Source organism: Orycteropus afer, unplaced genomic scaffold (assembly GCF_000298275.1).
Source record: "Orycteropus afer afer isolate SDZICR_OR568_19922 unplaced genomic scaffold, OryAfe1.0 scaffold00070, whole genome shotgun sequence".
NCBI classification, from domain to species: domain Eukaryota; kingdom Metazoa; phylum Chordata; class Mammalia; order Tubulidentata; family Orycteropodidae; genus Orycteropus; species Orycteropus afer.
The window spans coordinates 5458315-5479160 of NW_006921657.1; the positions used below are offsets into that span (position 1 = coordinate 5458315).

At 45.8% G+C, this 20846-nt stretch overlaps 1 protein-coding gene across 1 annotated transcript in view; it reads right to left on the bottom strand.

Moving 5' to 3' along the window:
• The window catches only part of CDH23 (cadherin related 23), a 542121-nt gene that overhangs the window by 298482 nt on the left and 222793 nt on the right, over positions 1-20846 (bottom strand). The window lies entirely within an intron of this gene.

Genomic DNA, 20846 nt, shown 5'->3' on the forward strand with positions numbered 1-20846 from the left:
ATAAAAGAACATCATCCATGAAGAAAGCAAAAGGTCATTAAAAAGACAGGAAAGGAAGAAAAGACCAAAATGAATGTCAGAAGAGACTCTGAAACTTGCTCTTGAACAGAGAGTAAGTAGCTAAAGCAAATGTAAGAATTGGAAGTTAAAAGAGCTGAACAGATTTCAAAGAGCACCTTGAGAAGACAGAGTCAATTATTATAATGAAATGTGCAAAGACCTGGAGTTAGAAAACCAAAAGGGAAAAACATGTTCAGCATTTCTCAAGCTGAAATAACTGAAGAAAAAATTTAAGCCTCAAGTTGAAATACTGAAAGATTCTATTGGCAAAATATTGAATGATGCAGGAAACATCAAAAGAAGATGGAAGGAGTCACTGTACCAAAAAGAACTGATCGATGCTCATCCATTTCAGGAGGTGGCATATGATCAAGAACCAATGGTACTGAAGGAAGAGGTTGAAGCTGCACTGAAGGAATTGTGGAAAACAAGACTTCAGGCATCGAGAATACCCATTGAGATGTTTGAACTAACAGATGCCACACTGGAGGCATTTACTTGTTTATGTCAAGAAATTTGGAAGACAGCTACCTGGCCAACTGACTGAAAGAGATCCATATTTGTACCCATTCCAAAGAAAGGTGAGTCCACAGAATGTGGAAATTATCAAACAATATCATTAATATCACATGCAAGTAAAATCTTACTGAAGATAATTTAAAAATGGTTGCAGCAGTATATTGACAGGGAACTTCCAGAAATACAAGCTGGATTCAGAAGAGGATGTGGAACAAGGGATATCATTGCTGGTGTCAGATGGATCTTGACTCAAAGCAAATAATACCAGAAAGACGTTTACTTGTATTTTATAGACTATGCAAAAGCATTCAACTGTGTGGATCATAACAAATTATGGATGACACTGAGAAGAATAGGAATTCCAGAACACTTAATTGTGCTCATGAGGAAACTGTACATAGACAAGGAGGCTGTTGTTTGAACAGAGCAAAGGGATACTGCATGGTTTAAAATCGGGAAGGGAGTGTGTCAGGGTTGTATCCTTTCACCATACTTATTCAATGTGTGTGCTGAGCAAATAATCCAAGAAAGTGGACTATATGAAGAAGAACACAACATTAGGATTGGAGGAAGAGTCATTAACACCCTGTGATATGCAAATGACACAACCTTGTTTGCTGAAAGTGAAGATGACTTGAAGCACTTACTGATTAAGATTAAAGACTACAGTCTTCAGTATGGGTTACACCTTAAAATAAAGAAAAAGAAAATCCTCACAACTGGACCAATAAGCAGTATTATGATAAATGGAGAAAAGATTGAAGTTGTCAAAGATTTCATATTACTTGGATCCACAATCAATACCCATGGAAGCAGCAGTCAAGAAATCAGATGACGTATTGTTGCACTGGGCAAATCTGCTGCAAAAGACCTCTTTAAAGTGCTGAAGAGCAAAGATGTCTCTTTGAAGACTAAGGTGCACCTGACTCAAGCCATGGTATTTTCAATCACCTCACATGCATGCGAAAGCTGGACGATGAATAAAGAAGACCAAAGAAGAGTTGATGCTTTTGAGTTGTGGTGTTGGTGAAGAATACTGAAAGTACCATACACTGGCAGAAGTATGAACAAATCTGCCCTGGAAGAAGTGCAGCTGGAATGCTCCTTGGAAGCGAGAATGGCCAGACTTTGTCTTACCTACTTTGATCATGTTGCCAGAAAAGACTATTCCCTGGAGAGTGATATCATGCTTGGTAAAGTTGAGGGTCAATGAAAAAGGGGAAGGCCCTCAATGAGATGGACTGACACAGTGGCTGCAATGATTGGCTCAGGTATAGCAAGGATTGTGAGGCTGACACAGGACTGGGCAGTGTTTCGTTCTGTTGTACATAGGGTTGCTATGAGTTGGAGCTGAATTGATGGCACTTAACAAGTTTATGGACAATGGCAAAGGACAATGAATAAGGAAGATCACAGAATCGATACACTTGAATTGTGGTGTTGGTGAGAATATTGAACGTACTATGGACTGCTAGAAGAACGAACAAATCTGTCTTGGAGGAAGTATAGCCAGAATGTTCTTTAGAAGTGAGAATGGCCCGACTTTCTCTCACACTTTGGTCATCTTATCAGAAGGGACCAGTCCCTGGAGAACGATACCATGATGGGTAAAATAGAGTCAGTAAAAAAGGGGAAGACCCTCAATGAGATGGATTGACACAGTGGCTACAAGCATAGCAATGACTGTGAGAATAGTGTAAGACCGGGCAGTGTTTTGTTCTGCTGTACATGAATCTCTATGAGTCAGAACTGAGTCAACCACAACAACAATTTATGGTAATTTGGTATAGCAGTCATAGGAAACTAACACAGATGCCATGATAAAAGAACAAGCAACTGAGCTGGCCATTCCAGTTTCTGACCCCAGGAGACCTCACTCTGAGGGGGGGTCCTACCAGATGCCTGTGGGAGCTGTACATTCTCACATCTTGAGCTTCCTAAGTCTGCTCAGATCCTTGCAGCCACAGAGGCCCTGACAGCAACCATCCTTAGCTTGGTCTTCAAGACCCTTCAAACCATATTGCACCTTTCCTCTTCTTCAGTCAATGGTGGTCTCTCCACTATTCCTTAAATGTCTTATGTCCTTTCTCTAAGCCTTTGCTCCTGTGGATCCCTCTTGCTTCAGATGCCTTCCTCTCCACGTAACCTATTCATAACAGTACCAATAATATCACTTTATGGAAGATAAACAGTTGCCATTGAGTTGATTACAACTGATGGTGACCCTATGTATGCAGAGTAGAACTGAGCTCCATAGGCTTTTGAAGGCTGTGACCTTTCAGAAGCAGATTACCAGGTCTTTCTTCTGAAGCTCTTCTGGGTGTGTACAAACCATCAACCTTCTGCTTCGTAGCTGAGTGCTTAACCATTTGTGCCACTCAGGGGCTCCTTGTTGGCTCTAGCGCTCTCCATTTCCAAGGTGGCTTCACTTACATGATCCTATCAACAGATGTCTGGTATCTATTGAGTCCTGTGCCCAGTGCTGTTCTGAGCACTTGACGCCTATCGTTGCAACTCTCAGAACCCCTCATGAGCTCTGTCATCCTTCCCATCCTACAGAGGAGAGGTCTGGGTCAAGTCTACTCCTATGTCAGGGTTTCCCAAACTGCTGCCATTTTGATTCCAGCCCCACAATCTTTGCCATATCTGAATGAAACTTGTATTATTATTTGTTTACTAATTTTCTTAAATTTGACTCATTTTTTCCTTTAAAAATGATTCTACAAGAAGCTATGAAGAGGATCACAAATAGAGAAGCAGTTCATTTGCCATAAATAGAAGGCAGGTGTGAAATGGGTAAAGAGCCTGTATGGTTAGATTTTAGCTGCAGCAGCTTGTCTGCTGAAGGCTCCACCTGCTCCCTTTTCATGAGATGTAGAGATGAGCCAAGGGTTAGAGTGGTGTTCAAGGCATGAGCACTCAGCTGGACTTGCTCCAGGCCAGAACTAACAGAAATGGAAATTTTGAAAGAGAATAGAGACGGGAATAACCAGCATGCTATGTGATTCAATGTTATTTCACACCCGTTCGTGCACCACTCAAATCATCTCTCAGGAGAATAATCACACAGCTGGGGAATCAAGGTGAAGCCACATCCTTACACAAGCCCTCAACACTCCCAGCCTCCTCTGATCTCCCGTCTGGAATGCTTACCTAGAACACAGGTCTCTCAGCAAACACCATGTGGATGAATGAACAACTTTTCATACACTCACCTCCCCTGCAAAGCCTCAAGCTTCTGCAGGGAGTGATGCGGGCTTATATGACAGTGTCTGTCCTAAACCACCAAGTATAGGGGCTGGCTCACAGAAATCCTCGCTAAATATCTGGTGAGTAACAGGCAGCTCTCCTGTCCCTGTTGTTGTTGTGACCCTATAGATGTCTAAAAAGCCCAGCTGACTTCAACTCATGACAACACTATGTTTAGGTATAGGACCGTCAATGGCTGATTTTTCAGCAGTAGATCACCAGGCCTTTCTTCTGAGATGCCTCTAGGTGGACTTGAACTTCCAACTTTTCAGTCAGCAGCCAAGCTCTATTTGCCTCATGCAGGGACTCTTCCAGACTTCTAAGTAAAACAGAAAGCATCCCAAGACCTCAAATCCTCATTTGCAGAATGCTCCTTTTAAGTCTCAACCAAACTTTTCTTGCAGGCATTTAGCATTCCCACTGTCTTTGTGAAGAAAAACTAGTCACCAACCCCTTTAAAATAACCCTTGCTATCCTGGACATTGTTCTGAAGTGCCCTTCAGCCTTTGCTTTCAGGAATGCAAAAGCCTTCACTGATGTGGTCCTTCAGAGTGGCGTCCTCAATACTGGCAGCGGGAGGGGGTGGGAAGGGAAGTGAGCTGGAAAACAGAGGCAGCCTGATTCTTTTCCCCTCTTCCTTCCAAAAAAATACCTTTCCGGGGCGAGGGCGGCAAGGATGGAGGCAGTACAGCAGGATGAAGCTTTGAGCAATAAATTAATTCTGTGCAAGAATGTTTGTTCACTTCAATCAATGTGTGAACTTATCTGCTCTGAAATCTGTTTCCAGGATATTGGTCAAATATTTGAATGAGGGCAGCCAGTTAATGGACTCAGACAGAGCACTTGACAGAGAGGCTGCAGGGCTCCAGGAAGTTTTGCCAAGCCCAGAGGCAGATCCTATGATTCCCAAGCCCAGAGCCCTGGCAGGCCCTCAGGGCAGGAATAGGGAGTGCTGAGACCAGCAGTGGGAGAAAACTGAGAGTTCTGGAGCCAGCCTGCAGGTTCAATTCCTGGTTCCCCCACCTGCCAGCTGTGAGACCTTAGGCAAATGGCTCAATTAAAAGTATCTACTTCATTGGGAGGATTGAAAGAGTTGATACAGGTAAAACAATTAAATCCGTTCCCAAGTACCCAAGAAGTATTAGCTATTATTGTTGATGTGTACCCTTCAGTCGATTCTAACTCCTAACGAACCTATGGACAGAGCAGAACTGCTCCGTAGGGTTTCCTAGGCTAAAATCATTACAGGAACAGATCACCACTCTTTCTCCTGCAGAACCTCTGGGTGAGTTCAAACTGCTGAACGTTCAGTCAGCAGCTGGGAGCTTAAATGTTATGCCACCAAGACTTCTTAGCTATTAGTATGTTCTTATCACTCCTTAAGGAGCTCTGGTGGCACAGGGCCTAAGGCATTTGCCTGTTAACCGGAAGGTTGGTGGTTCAAACCCACTAGCCACTCCGCGGAAGGAAGATGGGGCAATTTACTTCCATAAAGATTTACTGCCTCTGAAGCCCAAAGAGGGTCTCTGTGAGTAGAAATCGACTTGATGGCAGTGAGTTTTTTTTTTTTTTTTGGTTACTCCTTAGTCTAATCCCTGGGTGGTGCAGTTAACATGCTTGTCTGAGAACTGAAAGGTTGGAGGTATTTGGAGGCCATCCAGAGGTCTGACGATCTACTTCTGAAAAGTTAGCTACTGAAAACCCTATGGAGCTCAGTTCTACTCTGACATGTATGGAGTGGCTGTGAGTCAGAAGCAAGATGACAGCAATGGGTTTCACTCTTTAGTTTGGCATTCTGAGTTCCACCAATGTGAGTCTCAACTCACAAGAATGTTAGGGCTGGAGAGAAAGGTCCCTTGAATGTGTGCTCTTGCCTACCTTGTGGCTGGCAACACTTCTCCTGCCTCACAGTCTCTCAAATCTTCCTTCAAGTCTGCCTTTCCCTAGGAGAACAACCTTTTTGTGACCCCCTGAAGCATTTATTGCATATGCCATGCTTTAGGCTCCTATGATAAATGAATTGTACAGCTGGATCCTCCCTGGGGTGTACAGTGGACATGTCTAGTGAACTGGTGGGTGGGCTTTCAGTAGCTGATACTTTGGCCAAAAGGTTCCTCCCTCCTTCCCTCCCTCCCTTCTTTCCTTCCTTTTTTCCCCCCTCTCTCTCTCTTTTTAAAATTACTTTATAACATGAGTTTTGTAGGAAGGACATAGATGGGAGGGTGGCATGATGTCCTGTGGTCCTGTCTGGGTCCCTATATAGAGAAGGGATGCAGGCTGGGGCTGAAGCAACTGTTTACATGGGGGCCATACAATGCACAGGGAATCAAGCAGTGATGCTGTGAAGTCCAGACCCCAAGTGCAGCCTGTAGTGGGGGAGAGAAGCAGTCCCTATTTCTGCCCAGGATCCATTTTAGCTCCAGGACCATGGAGAGTCCAGGGGATGCTGGGCCATTTCAGCAGCTCTAAGGACCCTGGGAGATGGCACCCAGCTACGGAGGTTACTGGCAACAGTGGCCTGGGTGAGTTACCCATCTCAAATGGCTTTGTACAGTGGACACCCAGAATGGGCGAAAGGAGCAAAAGACCTGGCAAGTTAGTTAGACTCGTTCTCTGGGGGTCCTACAACTTGGTGGGGGATCTTACAGAGAGCTAAGGTTGTAAGTTATATAGGTAGGGAGGAAGGACATGAGCCAGTGGAATTTGATTTTTTGAGGCCCACTTAATACCTGTATGCTGAGGAACCCAGGAATCTTTTCTAATATGTGTTTGTCATGAACCAGACTATACTTTTTTCATTTCTAATAACAATAGATAACATTTCTTGAGTGTCTACCATGTGCCTGCAACCATCTTGAGAGTTGTATTAACTCATCTAACCCTTACAATAACCCTACTTGTTGTCGTTAGTTGCCATCAAGTTAGTCTGGCTTATGGCCACCTTGTGTAAAACAGAACAAAATGTTGTCCGGTCCCGCGCCATCTTCACAATCTTCGGTAAATTTGAGCCTATTGTGACTACTGTGTAAATTTATCACCTTGAAGAGTTCCCTCACTTTCACTGACCTTTTATTGGACCAAACATGATGTCGTTTTCTAGCAATTGGTCTTCCTTGTGACCCTATTATCCCCATTTTACAAATGAGGATACTGAGGCACAGACAGAAAGTAACCTGAGATTTGAGCCTCAGTTGGTTAAGGGAAGGGACTGAGACTAAAGCTTTTCCACTCTGTCTCTACTCATGACATGGATACACTGACAGCAATGTAGGTGTGGATGTCAACGTTTTTGTTCCCCTGGGATATCATGAATCAGAGCCCTGTGGGGGTGGAAGGTGGCTGATGGACTGAGCTGCTATAACTCCATCTGTTCCGCTTACCCTTTCTGCAGGGTGCCCCAGGTTGACTCCCTCCTGGGCCCCAGCCCATTCTCTCTTCCTCATTCTTGCTCCAGCTCAGCTGAGCCCAGAGAGACTTGGGAACAGCAGTGCAGGCTTGTGGGCGACTTCAGGCTTATTGTCTTTGAAACCATATTGCAAAAGGGCATGCCTAAGATAGCGCCTTATGCTTAATCTTTCTCTCTTATTGCTTTTTCTCTTGTATGATTTAACCTTGCACCAGGTATCAAGCTAGATAAATAAAAACTTTTATTTCAGATTAGCCCCGGCTGGGGGCTGTCTTGAAAGCTGAGCAGTCATCCAGGGAGTCAGATAAAAGAGAGAGCTGGGAAGCTGAGCTGCTTGGAGGGCCTCATCTTGGGTTCAAAGCCCCTAAAAGATATTTGAGACTTTTTTTAAGGGGTGAGTGACAAGGATCACCTCTGATCCCTAAGGGCTGGGAAGGCTGAGGCAGGCAGCCGGAAGTTCCCCTGACCAGCCTCCCTGACCCCCTTTCCTAAATGGCGCCTCACCCCAGTTATCTTCTCATCATCCTAGTAATTTCTTCCCGATGCTCAACACAGCCAAGAAACATTGCCTCTGCTGATGGATTTATGATCTCTCTTCCCCACTAGAACCTGAAGGCAGGGACAGTGATTTCTGTTTCACAGTTGGTCCCCAGGTCTACCATGAAGCCTGGTACATAGTACTCAAACTCTCACTGCCATGGAGTTGATTCTGACTCACAGCAACCCTATAGGACAGAGTAGAACTGCCTCTTAGGGTTTCCAAGTCTGTAAATCTTTATGGAAGCAGACTGCCTCATCATTCTCCTATGGAGCAGCTGGTAGGTTTGAACTGCTGACCTTTTGGTTAGTAGCTAAATGCTTTAACCACTATACCACCAGAGCTCCTCTGGTACACAGTAAGCACTTGATTAATACTCATTGATTGACTGAATGAGTACTAGGACTCCAGTCTGGCACACAGACCCACAGGCTGACATGAACCACGTGGTTTGTCAGTGAGAACAGCAAACCAAAACTGAAACTAGTTGCTGTAGAGTAGATTCTGACTCATGGCGACACCATTTGTTGCAGAATAGATCTGCCCTCCATAGGGTTTTCAAGGCTGTGACTTGTCTGTAGCAGTTCATCATGTCTTTCTTCCAAAGCACCTCTGGGTGGGTTTGACCTGTCAACCTTCTGGTTAGTAGTCAAGTGCTTTACCATTTGCATGCCCCAGGGATTCCTGAGAATCATAAAGGATGGCAGAAAGAATGTGGGTTTGAAAGCAAGAAGATAGGGTTTAAATCCTGAGTCCATCATTAATAAGCCTTGACCCTTGGTGCTCTCATGACTGTGAGTTTTAGCTCACCATTGTAAAATGGTTGCAAACAGCCACACTCAGGGGGCTGGTGAGGGCGAGACACTTACAATGCAATAAACCCAAGGCAAACTTCTGTACATGTTCACAGAGACTGGAACGACATTTGTGACATTACTGTTTATAACCACAAAACACAACTCATATAATCATCAACAGGGAAATGGATAAATTGGCATTTTCACATGATGGAGTAATATACAGTAGTAAAAACTAGCAAACAATACCTACACCAAATAGCATGGTGGAATCTTGGATATAGGACATTGAGTGAAAAACACAACTCCCAGAAGACTACATATAACGTGATACCCTTTTTTTTAAAAAATAAATTTCAAAGAAACCTAAATTGAAACAACATATAATCTGTATATATGTGGGAAATTAGTTTTTAAAAGAAAAGGGGATGAAAAAAAAATCTAAGATTCAAACTATGGTTATGGGGAATGGGGACATGTGAGAGCAGATGACAGAGCATAGCACACAGCAGGGGTGTGTCTGATTATTCTTTTACCCACCCCTCCCAACCCCCACAACACACACACACACACACATACACACACACGAGCACAGCCCTCCCTTCAAAGCACTCATGCATTTTCAAGGAACTTCCTCTCTCTTGGTAGCATTGAAAGTACATGTAGAGAGAAGCAAGTGAGGGCTTTGTCCTTCACTAACATCTCTGGGCAGATCCCTGTGACCTGGTAGTGAAGTCTTCAAGCTGGGAGTGAAGCATTTGGGCCTTGATGTTCTCACTCCTTACTCTAGACTAGTGTTCCTTAACTAGTTCCCAGATGGGTTGGTAAGTTCCCAGGTGTTCATAATAGTATTTAAAAATTAATTAATTAAATAAAAGAGGGCCATGCATGGGCCAACTGTGAGCCAAGAGATATGTTTAAATCACTTCTGCATACTTGAGATACACCAAGGGAAGAAAGCAAAAGGACACCAAATAAACAGTAATTTACATCCCTATGAGGAAGTTCAACTCTGTTATACGGGGTTGCTGTGAGTTGGTATTGACTGGATAGGACCTAAGAACAATACCACAACCATTTCGTAGTCCACCACCCTTCTGTCAGTTTGTTGCACTGTGGTGGCTTGTGTGTAGCTGTCATGCTGGAAGCAATGCCACCAGTATTTCCAATACTAACAGGGCCACTCATGCTTGACAGGTTTCAGTGGAGCTTCCAAACTAAGACAGAGTAGGACTAAAGGCCTGGCAATCCACTTTTGAGAATTAGTCAATGAAAACCTTATGGATCAAGCAGAATATTATCCAATATAGTGCTGGAAGATGAGCCCCCCGGTTGGAAGGCACTACACAGTAGCTGCAATAATAGACTCAGATATACCAGTGATCATGAAGATGGCACAGGACCAGGTGCTACACATGTTCTGCTACACATGGTATTGCCATGAGTTAGGGCCAACTCAACAGCAACTAACAACTTCATAATTCTCTGAAGATCCCAAAGCCCTTTGAAGTTCAGAACAAAGCAGTTCTCTTAGAGATGAATGGAAAAGCAGAAAAGAGCCAAGAAGGCAAAGAGACAAATGCCCATTGGCATGAGAAGCCAAATAATCTTTCTCCCCAACTCAAAGTCAATTCTAGCCATGACTGTGTCTGCCGGACACCAAGAGAGCCAGAAAAGAAGGTGGTTACCTGAGCTGGTCAATTAAAGTGTCCTGTGAGGTCCACCCCTGTCCAAGTTGGACAGACATAGCAGAGGAGATTCCGCTGGGCCTAAGGGGAAGTCTTGGGGTACCCCTCAGTATAATGGGCATACAGGAGGCTATCATGTCCCAAACAAGGGACAGAGATGGCTTCCCAGGAAAAAGATGTGAGAAGGAGAATGTGTGTAAAGTGAGGGTCTTCAACAGTGCTGCAGTGAAACCTCTTAAAAGTCCACTGATCAATGTTATTTATGGGAAAGAAAGTGAGGGGCAAGCCACTGTTACTGAAAAACAGCACGAAGGCCTCATTAAAGCAGTGAGGAAGAATAAGGAGTCAGGAGCCGGGCAGTAAAGACTCTCTGGTTTATCACAAAGGTGGGGCATAGAGTGTGTAAAGGCATAGGAAGGAGGCCTGCTGGCAGGGAGATGCACGCATGGAGAGGAGGTAAGGAGACCAAGGGGAGGAATGAAGTGCAGGGAGTTATCATATCATGGGGAGGGATTCAGTGCTGCTGTGACATATTGTTTTGTACGGTGGTGGGAAAAAAAAACTGTAAATAATATGCCAATGGATTTGTATAACTGGAAAAAAAAAAAAAAGTCCTCAAGAGGCTCTCTGCATAGAGATTTCAAAAGAAGAGTTCCACAGGGTGCAAATGGGCTAAGCCTTGGACAGCACATTGGTTCCAGCTTGAGAAAGAAAGCCTATCAACTGATAGTGGCTGCCAGAGGGTGAGCTAAGAAAGGTTTGCTTGTCAGCCACATCAGGCTCAGTGGGAGAATGTGATGTGAGCAACTACTGATGTCTGCCCTGGGTTGAGGGATTGAGGAATTCTGGTACATGTGCTGACATGGATCTAGCGGTGCATTCATAGTTGTAAAGGGTTTGGCTTTCCTTTCAAACATACCCCTTCCTGCCATGGCCACCACCCAAAACCCAAAACCAAGCCCACTGCCATCAAGTTGAATCTGATTCATAGTGACCCCCATAGGATCTCCAAGGCTGTAAATCTTTACAGAAGTAGAAGCAGAGCAGCTGGTGGGGCCTTAGAAACCTAGACTCAGCAAGTTAGAAGTCTCTTCCTTTTCCTGTACCATCTATTCTCAGTAAGTCACCGGAGCCTGCTGAATTTCCTCCTGTGCATTTCTACAGTGACTCTGCTGGTCCTCCCCTCCATAAGGCTAGACTACTGCCATAGCTGGTGAGTTGATCTCTCTCACTCCAGGGCTTCCTGTTCAAATCCCTCCAGAACTCCCAAGAGATGAATCACCAGATGACCTGTGTTCTCCCACTTACCCTCAGCTTCACTCAGAAACTTGTATCTTTTGCCTTCAATACTTCCACCAACTGACCCAACCACACCTCTCTGATTTGTGTTCAATTCCTCTCTGCCCACCTCTTGGTGCCAGACAGGTGGCCATTTCTTCTGTGCCTGGTCAGATATCCTGAAGTCACTGGGGCTCCAGAAACCTGCTGTACTAACCCATGCCAGGGGCTGTGGCATTAGATTCAGCTTTCCAAAGCTGCTCTGCTTTCCTGAGTTTTCACTTCTCAGGGGGAGAAAAATGCCAAGTGATTTAATCACAAGGGCTTTGATGTGTGTCCTACAATGCTCTTCTGTGATAGCTGCCCCCCACCAGGCCATGGCCAGACCTGGTTAAGTTATAGGCATATGTGGGGGGTGGGGAGCTTGTGCACATCTGGACTGTATCTGATTATTCTTTCATCCGCAACTGCACCCCCAACCACCGCAACACACACACAAGCACAGCCCCCATTCAAAGCACTCAATGCATTTTCAAGAAACTTCCTCCCTTAGTAGCATTGAAAGTACATGTAGAGAGAAGCAAGTGAGGGCTTTGTCCTTCACTAACATGCCTGGGCAGGTCCCCTGTGACCTGGTAGTGAAGTCTTCAAGCTAGGAGTGAAGAGTTTGGGCCCTGATATTTTCACTCATTACTCTAGACTAGTGTTCCTTAACTTTTTTTTTTTTTTAATTATCACCTCCATTAAGGAGACTTTTCAGAGATTTTTTCCCTAATTGGTTCCCCCATGAAATTGCATACCTGTTTGTATATAAAATGTAAGTCAGGATGTATATCTGCGTTTTATATATAAAGAGTGAAATCCTTTTGCCCCTTCCAAGAACAAATGTTCACCCCCCTAGGGGTTATGTTGCCCCGGTTGATTATACAAGCTCTTCTAGAACAAACCAAACACCAAACCCACTGCCATCAAGTCTATTCCAACTTGTAATGACTCCATAAGACAGAGTAGAACTGCCCCATAAGGTGTCCAAGGCTGTAAATTTTTACGGAAGCAGACAGCCTCATCTTTCTTCCATTGAGTGGCTAGTGGGTCACCTTTTGGTTAGCAGCCCAGTGCTTTAACCACAGTGCCAGCAGAGCTCCTTTCTTCCAGTGGTTCTCAAAGTATGGTCCTCAGAGCAGTAGCACCAGCAGCACCTGGGCCCTCTCCCCAGAGTGTCTGATTCAGTAGGCCAGTCCCCCAAAGCGCATTTCTAACAACTCCCAAGTGGAGACCATACTTTGAGAACCACTGTCATCATGGAGACTGGGTACATTCTGGAGCCCAAGAGATTTCTGTCTAAATCTCTGCTCTTCCTTTTGGTAACTGTGACCCTTGGCCAATCTATGTAACCTTTCTTGGTCTTGCTTCCCTTATCTACAAAATGGAGTAATAATATGCTCCTATAGACTGCTGTGAGGAGTAAATTGTGTCCATTAGTGCTTGACACGGAGTCTCTGGGTGGTGTAAAATGTTAACGTGCTCAGCTGCAAATGGAAATGTTAGAGATTTGAGTCTACTCAGAGGTGCCTCAGAAGAAAGGCCTGGCAATCTACTTCTAAAAATCAGCCACTGAAAACCCAATGGAGTTCAGTTCTTCTCTGACACCCATGGGGGTCGCCATGAGTTGGAACTGACTCGACAACTGGTACTAGAATTGCTGACATGTAGCAGGTACCTGAGAAGTGGGGGCCCTTCCCTCCTCTGGAGGATGCTCTAGAGCTGCAGAAGGGCCACAGAAGAACAGCTCAGATGGGGAAAAGGACATGGGCTGCCAGGCAGACGCAGGAAGAGATGAGACCTCCTCAGCTTGGAGAGAGGGCAGTGGTGTGGTGTCTGGATTTGGATAGGGGTTGAGACGCAGGAAGTGGATGGAAAGCACAGTGTGGGCTCGTTCACCAAACCCACACACCAGGGTGGAGAGGGCCCTTCTGGTGCTGGAGAGGAGTCTGTTTAGCATCAATTATGGGAAAGAAAGAAGCAAATGACAGAACTCATCAGTCTAGTATGTGCATAAAATGAAAATGTTTCCAATGGGGGTGGGTGGGGAGAAGGATTCAGACAGCATCAGACCCACCTGGAGGGCTTGAGAAACATTGCTGGGACCCACTCACAGCTGAGGTGGGCCTGGGAATGTGCGTTTCTAGCAGGCTCTCAGATGAGGCTGATGCTGCTTTGCTCTACAGCCTCTCGCAGATGGACTTTCTACGATGGATGATTGAAGAAAGATGAAAATCTGGGCTCCTTGCCTGGGCAAAATTTGGGTCTTACAGCTCTTGGAGCTGCCCACCTGGGTGAGCCTGGTTTGTGCTAATACGAGCTCCGATGGCATGTCATGTGCTCATCTCCTGGGCATCCTAAAGGGTGGTGGGCAGCAGGGGAAATGGCTGACATCTGTTGAGAACCTGTTATGTAGCAGTCTATGGTAGGCACTCACCACAAACCAAGTACTTTCTATTAACAGTCTTATTTCCTTTTATTTTCATAACCCTGTGAGAAAAATATCATGGGTGTCAATTAAGAGATGGGGAAACTGATGCTGTGAGACTTTAAGTAACCCGCTCAAGATCACTTGGCTTGTAAAGAGGGTGTCTCTCTGGAAAAAAGTATGACTTCTCTGGCCCAAGAAGGCTTTAAAGGTGTTCTCTTAGGGCCAGTACTGGGCTCCTCCCTTGGCTGACACTTGTTTCCTCAGTCACCTTCCATCCACTCTATCTCCTCAGCCTCCTTTGGGTCTATTTCTGTCTCCCAGCTGTGGCTGCCAGTTGGGGATGCCACCATCTGTCATTTGGACCCTCTGATGGCCCTCCAGCTGGCCTCCTTGCTCCCACCTGCCCTCACCTAACCCTCTCCAATTCTGCCTACAGTGAGCTTCACCAAGAGCACACCTGAGCACATCTCTCTCTGCTGAACCTCCATGGCTCCCTGTTACTCCAGGATGAAGACCACATCCCTTAGCCTGGAATGCGGACCCTGCATGGCCTGGCTCTGCCTCTCTCTATAGCCTCAGCTCGCTCCCCCTTGACCTTCCTTGGGCTGTGTGCTTGGGCTGCCGAGTTACTGCAATCCCCTGAGTGGACCACTCTCTTGCACTCTTGCATCTTTGTATGCACTGTTCCTTCTGCCTGGAACAAACCCTGTCACATCTCTAATTCCCATTCACCAGTCAGTTAATGGCTTAGATGATCCCTCCTCTGTGAGTCACCCCAGCCCTCATGATGTCTGGGTTAGGTGCCTCTCCCATGGATCTCTTTCATGTCTTATTACAGATGTCTTCAAACATACACAAAAGTAGAGAGAACAGACCAACAGACACCTGAGGTTGCCATCCCTCCATGTCAACAATTATCAACATAGCCTAGCTTCCCCTTCACAGCACTCCACCAGGGTTTGAAAGTTCTCCGTTTATGGGTCTGTCTCCCAGACTAAACCACAGATTTGCAAGGCTAAGACAATGTCTCGGTCACTCTCATCTTGCAGGATGTTAGCACAGTTCTTGGCCCAAAGATGACATTCAGTCAACTGTTGACAGATACTGAGCCCACATTTTTTGAGCACCTGATATAAAATCAGGAGCTCTTGTAAGTGCTTCCATGTCTCACTTCATGTAATTCTCAAGCATCCCTGTGAAGCATGCAGTAGTAGTGTTAGCTCCATTTTACAGAATGGAAGACTGACCCTTAGAAGGCTACACAGGTGGTGAGTGGTAGAAGCCAAACCCAGGCAGTCTATTCTAGAACAGTAATTCCACAGAGCTAAAAGGCAAGACACATGTGAAATTTTAAACTCCTTAGTAGCCACATTAAACAAAAAATTAAGAAACATGTAAAACTAATTTCAATAATGTATTTACCAAAAACCAAACTCACTGCCATCAAGTCAACTCTGACTCATAAGGACCCCTCCTTGGGTTTCCGAGGCAGTATCGCTATGGAAATAGATTGCCCAACCTTCCTTCCAAGGAGTGGCTGGTGGGTTTGAACCACCAGCCTTCTGATTACCAGTCAAATGCTTTAGGCACTATGCCACCCCAAGTAAACCAAACCCATTACTATTGAGTGGATTCTGACTCATAGTGACTCTACAGTAAGTACAGACTAGAACTGGCCACAAGGGGTTTCCAAGGCTTGGAATTGACTCAACAGCAATTGGTTAATCTTTATGGGAGCAGACTGCTACATCTTTCTCCTGCTGAGTGGCTGGTGGGTTCAAACTGCTGACCTTTCATTTAGCAGCCAATTGCTTAACTACTACGCTGCCCAGGGCTTCTTATATTTAGCCCAGTATATTTGGTAGCATAGTGCCTAAGGCACTTGACTGCTAACCAGAAGGCTGGTGGTTCAAACCCACCAGCCACTCCTCGGAAGGAAGATAGGGCAATCTACTTCCGTAGTGATACTGCCTCGGAAACCCAAGGAGGGGTTGCTGTGAGTCGGGTGCGACTCAATGGCAAATAACAACAACATAACAACAAACATCCAAAATATATCTTTTTAACATGTAATTAATATAAAGCATTATAATAAGATATTGTACAATCTTTTGTTGTACTGTCTTTGAAATCCTGACAGAGCACATCTCAATTTGGAGTAGCACATGCTATGGATGGAACTGTATTCCCCCAAAATATGTGTTGTAAATCCTAACTCCTGCAGTGTTTATAATCCCATGGGTTTTCTTTGTTATGTTAATGAGACAGTATTAATATATGGTATATATATATATTTTTTTTCAATTGTGATTTGGGTGAAAATTTACAGAGCAAATTCACTTCCCATACAGCAGTTTACATACACTTTGTCTCATGACATTGACTACAGTTTACCCCAATGCAACAGCTCTCCTCTCACTTCCTCCTGATAGTTACCTCATCCCTGTGTCCATCCCTCCATGCACTCCTGCCCTCTGAGATGTCTCCCTGTGCATACACAGCCCTTCTTTCTCCCATGATTGTTCTCTCCAAGGAGTGTATTTACCTCAGGTAAATGTTCAACTCCTATGCCTGTCTTTTGTTTGGCTGGAAACCACAGGTGTGAGTTCAATTCCAGACCTGAAGGGCAGCTAGGGGACTTAAGTCAGTCTCTTTTGATATAAAACAAGCAAGCAGGAGAGCAGAGATGGGAGAAGACAGATGCCATGCTACATGAAGATTACCAAGAAGCCAAGAAATAAAAGCTGAAGAGACAAGGACCTTCCCCCAGAGCCAACAGAAAGAGAAAGGCTTCCCCTAGAGCAAGCACCCTGAATTTGAACTTCTAGTCTCCTAAACTGTGAGAAAATAATTTATTTCTGTTTGTTAAAACCATCCACTTGTGGTATTTCCATTAACAGCAGCACTAGAGAACTAAGACACCACGTTTCAGGAGTTCAATAGCCATGTGGGCTACCATATTGGACAGCATGGCTAGTGGTTACTGTCTCTGGCAATACTGGCAACTCGAGAGCCTGTACTCTCAACCATTTCTCTATACTAAAATGAATGAACAAAAGAAAGAAGGAAGAAATGAATGAATAAGAGCTGAAGGACCCCTGGGTCCTCATAGTTCCTTGTATTTTATGGCCCTTCATAGTCTCTCTGGGAGTCATTAAGTGGTGCAAACAGTTAAAATGTTCAGTTGCTAACCAAAAGGCTGGTGGCTCAAGCCCACCCAGAGGTACCTTGGAAGAAAGGCCTGGCAATCTACTACTGAAAAATTAGTCATTGAAAATCCTATGGAGCTACTGATACACATAGGGTTGCCACAAGTTGGAACTGACTTGACAATAACACGTATAGTCTCTCCAGTACCATCTTATCTACCACAGGAATTATTAACTCTATTTCATGGATGTTGACTGTGGGGTGGAAAGATACGTTGCCAGAAGGGGACAGAGCTGGGTCTCAAACTTACAACTCTGGACTCAGTGCTCTGTGGTGAGTGGGATGCAGCTGCTCCTTGAGACAGGATGCTCTCTATCTGGCAGAGGAGGGATGAGGTCAGAGGAAGGTGTCTGCTCAGACCATAGGCTAGCCGGCTGCTGGGAACAGGGGCTTCCTGCACCCCATGTTGGTCTGTCCCTGGAGGAAATGCTGCCCCATGTGTGTGTTGCGTGCAGGCACAGGGGGACAGAGCAGATGGGACCCATGCCAGGCCCTCTGTGGAAAAGATCCTTGTCATTCTTCAGTCTCAGTTTGGCCACGGGGGGATGAGAACAAATTGATGGCACTGGAACCATAACTTACTGCTGAAGGCCTCTTTGTTCTTGGCAAAACAGAGGGGTCATTAGTACTGAGGAAAGTGCTGGTGTGCAGACATAAATCCCCCCGGCTGCAGAGGTGATAAATGGCCCAGAGGGGATGGGACTTCTGAGCAGCTGGGCAGCTTAACCATCTGCCCTGATCAGTGGGGCTCAGGTCTGTGTCCCCTATGTGGGGCAAGGCAGGTCTCAGCCATCGTAGACAGAGCTACCATGACTTTTAAGGTACTTGGGGACTTGAGCTACCCACACCAGTGACCCTCGGGACTCTCAGCCTGGCTCTAGGTGCCCCCTGAAACCCCTGATTCTTTCCTCCAAAGGAAATGGTTCCAGAGCACCTAGGGCCAGAACAGAACTTCTGCTGGGCACGCAGGGTCAGCATGGGGCCATTAACCATGAAGATGCCCTCGTCAGTGAGGCTTGGACATGAGCCACTCCTTCTGCCTGCTTCAAGCCACATGGGTACTGGCCAAGCCCTCCAGGGGAGAGCTGCAACCAAACATTACCAAGAGGCAGGTGCATGGGATCAAGTCTTTGGGAGACAATATTCCTGTTAGCAATGTCTACATTGTAGACCAAACTGTTCAGTGAATTCCGACATATGGCAACCCCACGTGTCACAGAGTAGAACTGCTCCATAGAATTTTTTTTTGGCTGTAATCTTTTTGGAAGCAGATAACCAGGCCTTTCTTCCATGGTGCTGCTGGGTGTGTATAAACCACCAACCTTTAGGTGAGAAGCAAGAGGCAAGGTCATAGCCTAGCCACTAGCTACCTGCTCCCTTGGGGACTCTGCCTTCCTGCCCATTAGCCTCCCACTGAGCCTGGCTCCCAGAGAGAAGACAGGCAGGCACAGGTGGGGGGTCAGTCCAGCTGTGCCAGGTGCCCAGGATGAGTGGGGAGAAGAAAGAGAAGAACCACCCTTTCCTCAAGTTGCTTGCCATCTAACAGGGATTTGGAGGGTAGAGGCAGGATTAACACCCTTGAGGTGGGTAGAGGGCAGACAAGAGCTACCTGTGAGTGTGGTGCAAGTGTTGACTTACCATGGATGGCAAATATTTGCAGCACCAGATACTATGGCTACCCTTTCTATATGCAAAGCTTGTTGCTGTTGTTGTTATGTGCCGTCGAGTCGACTCATAGTGACCCCTCCTTGGGTTTTTAAGACGGTATCACTACAGAAGTAGATTTCCCAACCTTCCTTCCAAGGAGTGGCTGGAGGGTTTGAACCACCAGCCTTCTGGTTAGCAGTCAAGTGCCTTAGGCACTATGCTACTAGAGCTCCTATATCCAAAGCAGACCCTACCAATTGAGTACCGTACTCTTCTGCACTGAGCCTGTTTGGCTTCATGAACTTCTTCAAGCAGCCATTACTAATCAATCAAAGTTGGCATATGAGAGGAAACCCATTTGTTATCCTTTCTAAAAGCCCTCAAGGCACATCTGTGCTGGCAGTGGGAATCCTATAAAGCCATGCTAAGTACTCCAGACCTTCCAGAAGTTACTGCCTTCCACCTCTACATACATCCCCTCCCTATGGTTTCACATCCTGGTTCTCCCTTATCATCCTGAGGTTTGTACTTGGGAACCTGGACCAGGAGATTATGCCCCTAGATATGCCACAGGATGCTGCTACAGGCAAACGTCCCCCGACCTAAGCTCCAGAGCCCAGGCCAGACACCAAGGCTCAGCAGCTCAGTCCTCCAGCCTCCTGTACCAAGACGAGGGGTGAGGAAGTGAGGCTGCCTAGAGCCAGCTTTAAAGGCTGGAGAGGATCTGACAGTCTGGGGCTGACAGCCTGGCACCCATCAGGAACTTGGAATGGACCAGTGCCCTGTAGGGTGGGCTTTCAGTGTCTCTGTGGAGGTCCCAGTCTGGGCATGACCTTGGGTAGGTACTGGCTCCCTGCTTTCCATCCCAACATACTTGGACTTGTCTGGAGCCAGCCCAGAGGCAGTGAGGAGATGAGGAAACACACTCCACCCAGCCAGATGTCCCCTTCTTGCTGCAAACTTTTCCTGGTCTCCCAATTCTATTGCCAATCAGGGCTCAGAAATATTCCCTCCAATCCTCAGAATAACTCTTGTCACTTGGAAGACACTTGCTTTGCTTTCCAACTTGCAGAACTCATGAAGGAGACCAGCATTAGCACAGGCCTGCCTCTTCCTCTGCATATCCCAAGAGGGCTCCCCATGTCCAATGGGGCTCTGTCTTTCTGCAGAATGGCTCTTCTTCCTAGGAATGGCTTTTCCTTTAGGACTAGCATCTCCCCACATGCTCCAGGTGGCCTATGGACCACTTGTGTCTGAAACACCTGGGGTGCTGGTGAGGAAGGACCATTTCTAGACCTAGGGAATGAGAACCCATGGGTGCCATAGACTCTGTATTTTTGGTAGGTTCCTTGGTCACAATGGACTTTGAGAACCTACTACCCTAGAGATGACATTCATTCATTCATTCACTCTACAAGTACATATTGGGGTTTACTCTGTGCCAGGCACCAGAATGGAGAAACAGGAGTGGGTGATATGGTGGGCAGCAGAGCCCAAAGCCATACTCCTGATGGTCTTGCATTTGCTCTGGTCCTGGAGTATCCTGGGCTTCAGGGCACAATAATAGTCATGCCAGCAGCTGTAGGTCACAGAGAGTCCATAATGCCTCTAATCTTCAGCTTCCCAAGGGTGTTATTAGATGTTGTCAGTAATAATAGTACTAATCAGCACTTATAAAGCACTTTACATAATTAAGTTCTTTACATATATTAAGACATCTGACCCTTATATAACCCTGAGGTAGGTACATTCATTGCTCCCACTTTATGAACAAGAAAGCTGAGACATAGAGAGGTTAAATGACCTGCCCAAGGCAATACGGCTCCAGAGACTTCATTCTGTATATTATTAATCACTACCCCTTACTGCCTTTTAGCTTTAGGCAGAAATGCCCCAACAATGCTACTTCCTGATATTGGAGGTGTGAAGGTGTGATAGGCCAACAGGTGATCTGACATGCTGACAAACAGCCTGGCCTTCC